The sequence below is a fragment of the Otolemur garnettii genome, unplaced genomic scaffold, assembly GCF_000181295.1.
Source record: "Otolemur garnettii isolate 467f Iridium unplaced genomic scaffold, OtoGar3 scaffold00004, whole genome shotgun sequence".
Classification (NCBI taxonomy): domain Eukaryota; kingdom Metazoa; phylum Chordata; class Mammalia; order Primates; family Galagidae; genus Otolemur; species Otolemur garnettii.
The window spans coordinates 21528826-21532839 of NW_003852399.1; the positions used below are offsets into that span (position 1 = coordinate 21528826).

General features: G+C 33.4%; 1 pseudogene; it reads left to right on the forward strand.

Annotated features, from left to right (window-relative positions):
- Positions 1 to 2623: 2623 nt before the first annotated feature.
- Positions 2624 to 2788, forward strand: LOC111728128 (annotated as a pseudogene).
- Positions 2789 to 4014: the final 1226 nt, after the last annotated feature.

Below are 4014 nucleotides of genomic sequence, written 5' to 3' on the forward strand. Positions count from 1 at the left end.
TGTAATCTACATTAGAAGCTAAATATATATCTATTTAGGGAAGAAAGGTGCAGTGGACTATATGCTGAACCAGTACCATGCATTGTGGGTAACTAAAGGCATTTTTTATGTTCATGTGTTCTTGATAATCAATGGATATCCTTTACTTTGCTTTTTGTACAGAAGGTTTACCAACACCACTCCAAGCCTCCTAAGTAAAGACCAAATACTGCCTCAGCATAGGGAATTTGAAAGATGGAACACACATGCCTTAAGGTTTAAACAGGCACTGAATTATGTAAAACAGGAAACTTTTTCTAAAACTGGGTTACATTTGCTACTTGCACATTAAATAAGAGTTTTATAAGAGTTTTGGGGTGACTTACAAGATGCTTTTTGTATGCAGAAAAGTCAATTCATAATTTTAATTTGTTTCAAAATTCTTATTCCATTAGAGTTACAAATACAAGAGCTTGTCTTCTCTTTCAAGAAGCTTTTGTTTGAGTTACATTTCATATAATTCTATTTAAAATTCTAGCAAATTTTACCAACCACCTAATTGCCTTTGGAAAATATTTGGTTTCATTTACAATTTCATTGAATTTATACTTTCTTTCTAAGTACTTGAGCTGTCTGAATTAATAAACAAACTATCTCTAGGTACTTAAATAACTTTTATGTATCTGATAATTTGAACATATATGATGAAAAATTGAGTTCTAAATGCTTCAAAACTGTATATAAATCACGTGTAAATCAATATGAATTTGTGTATAGCCCATTATTTTAATATGCCAAAACGTGTAATATGACTGGTATATAAAATGAAAGATGAAAATGAAACACAGACTGCTTAACAAAATATATAAATGCTACAGATTTAATTTTATTACCATTTACACACTTAATTGTAAATATTCCTAGGTCTAAAGGTTGTTTACTCATGGGGAAATTATTATATAATTTCACACAAGTTTGGAAGACACTGTCCTGTATAATTTTGAAGTTATTTTATCAGAACATTTGAAGCTATCATTTTAAGGACAAAAAGCTTGACTCAAAGTCTTACAAGATCCCAGGGGTTCACTGAACCCCATATCACGGATGGTTAGACTTCAAGTTGGAAGTGATCTAACAGGACCCATCCAACTCTCTAACCTCAAGTCACTGATGGATTTTGCATTTCTCTGTTCTTGGAACCTAGGGAAATGCCTTTCCATCTAATTCCAAAGTTTGTAAACTTGGTGGAATTCTTTTTTCTTTCACGTTCTTGTACTTTTACAGCACAGGAAAATTTTTTTAAAAATCCAATTGAATTCTTACCTATGGGGCCACAGCCTCCAACATCATCCTTTTAGCAGTACTTTTCTGGTGAACATTTTTCACTGGTTTAAAGAAACCATGGCATTCTCTGTCCAGATGTTTGTTATGTATATGGAAAGAGAAGTAACTTTCATTACTTACAGTTTTAGCCACCTTGAGAAAGGATGAATAGAGAGTCTATGGGCAGCCTCAGAATGGCAATGCCCACATTCCCAATTTCTGGTTAAGTAACCTCTACCATGAACTTCCAACACTTAACTATCTCTCAGGAAGTTCTGAGGGAGTTGGGACATAAAATGAAGTAGTGAAATTCCCTGTGAGTGAATTCTATTTTAGGCACCATATATGATTTGTGCAAGGTGAACATACAAATGACACATATCCTCCCTGTGAGTCTGAGAAGTTGTCCTGTTTTAGTTCTTCTGATTCCAGTCAAATCTCTGATGGTTACATGATGCTGTATTTATACATTCAGCCTTTCCCTTTTTGAAGGTCACTTATCTAAACCATCTTTGTTGTTGAATAGAAGAAGCTGATGACAGCCCTCCCAGTGCAGGTGACTAAGGTGGTATACTGTTCTATGAGATCGTCTGGGGACAAAGCAAGAACCGGGTTTTAACCGGTTTAGCCTAAAAACATTAAGTTATAAGTAAGAAAAGAGTTATTTATTCTGAGGTTTCCTCATATCAGAATGCTTCTCAGAGATGATAACTTATTTGATTTTCTGAGAATCTTTGAAAATGGAGTTTTTATCAGGTCATTGCTATTACTCTAAACCATTGCCAGATGAAACAGCTTAGGATGATCTCAGGCTTAAAATAGTTTTGGGCCAGCAGCCAGATAAAGCTATTGTCAATATGCAAACAATACAGAAAAAAGACTAAAAAATCACAATCAAAACTAAAGTCTACTAGACAAATACTATCACAAATATGGAAGGGAAATTCAAGATAAATGGAGATTACTTAAGGGAATAGAAGCCGGAAGTGGTAGTGGTCTCTGGGATCCTTATTTTTAGTATTGTCATAAGCAAGATCAGAAGCAAAAGAACTCTGGTAGAAATGCATTCTGGGATTGTGTTATAATAGACTCCATCATATAATAGACTCATCATATGAGGGTAGAGATACTTTCTGGTCAAAGAAGGACTGAGATAGAAAAATATTGGCCAGAAAGAGGAAATGTGGCTAAAGGTTAAAGCTATACATTCATATTATTGTACAAGTGCCTCTTTGACATACCTACTGAAAAATAATTCTCAATTTTCAAGGGTACATAAAGAGGAAACAAAAACTGTATAAAGCAAGAGATCACCAAGGTTAGCTTTGCACAGGGGTAGTATCAGAGCCAATGAGGTTTATCCAAGGCATAATGCATAATTATTGCTAATTGAAAACTCTTCCCAATATTCTACCATGATGACTTGCCAATATAGTTGGTGTTGGCAATTTTGGGCAGTGTCTACAGAGACTGAATATGTAAGACAAAAATAAAAGGAGGGTCATTAAGAATAATATGTCTTTGTGATTCTGGTAATTAGACAAATAGGGATTAGTACCTTTTAGTTAATGATAACCGTCAGCAGAACCCATACTACAGCAGAACCAATACCTTTCTTATTTAAAGATTTACCATGTAAGAAACAATAATTCAACAATGTTCTGCATATATACTTAACCGCAATGACCCAGAAATGGTAACATTAAAAGAACAGGCAATTTCCTATCTATGTATCATCTGTTATGTATCTGTCTAGTTCTATCATGATCAGACACAGAAAAGAAAACAAGGAACATACAACTTAGACAGATAATATAAGAGACAATGCATTAAGCTCATCTTTAATAAAGGGCATTATTTAAAATCATTGTGTAAATGCTGTGAACCATTGTGATTTTTAATAACATCACCTTTGATTACTTTTGATTGCTATTTTAATTTCCATATTTGTTACCAGTTCTTTCTAGTTCTTCTTGAGTTAGTTCAGTTCTTCTTAATCCAGTGTTGGATACAATAATGATTATTAAGTAATTTATTAGATTTATTTTTGCTCTGTATCTGATTATGATTAAAAATGAACTTAATGCATCATCTCTTATATATCCGTCTAAGTTGTATGATCCTTGTTTTCTGTGTCTGATCATGATAGACCTAGACAGATACAGCAAAAATGATTTATTTTATCATTTATCTCCTTCTGCTAACTTTGGTTTTACTTTGTTTTCTTTCTAGGTCCTCGAGAGGCTAAATTAGGTTATTTGATATTTCTCTTCTTTTTTAATGTAGGCATTTATTACTACAAACTTCCCTCTTAGTACTGCCTTTGTTGCAGCCCATATTTTGAGTAAGTTGACCCTTTCATCCTTATGTAATGACATTCTTTTTTCTGGAGACAGTTTTTACCTTAAAGTCTATTCTGTCTCATACAAGTGTAATCACTCCTGTTTCTTTTGGTTGTCATTTGCATAGAACATGCCACCCCTTCACGCTCTGCCTATATGTGTTTTTGTATTAAAAAGTGAAGTCGTTTTAGACAGTATATTATTGACTCTTGTTTTGTTAGTCCTCTAATCTACTCTTTATCTTTTTATTGAGAAATTTAGCCCATTTACATTTAGGGAAATTACTGATAGGAAAGGATTTACTACCATCATATTGTTAACTGTTTGTTTTCTGTTTGTCTTATAGTTCCTTTATCCTCCTTTTCCTCCC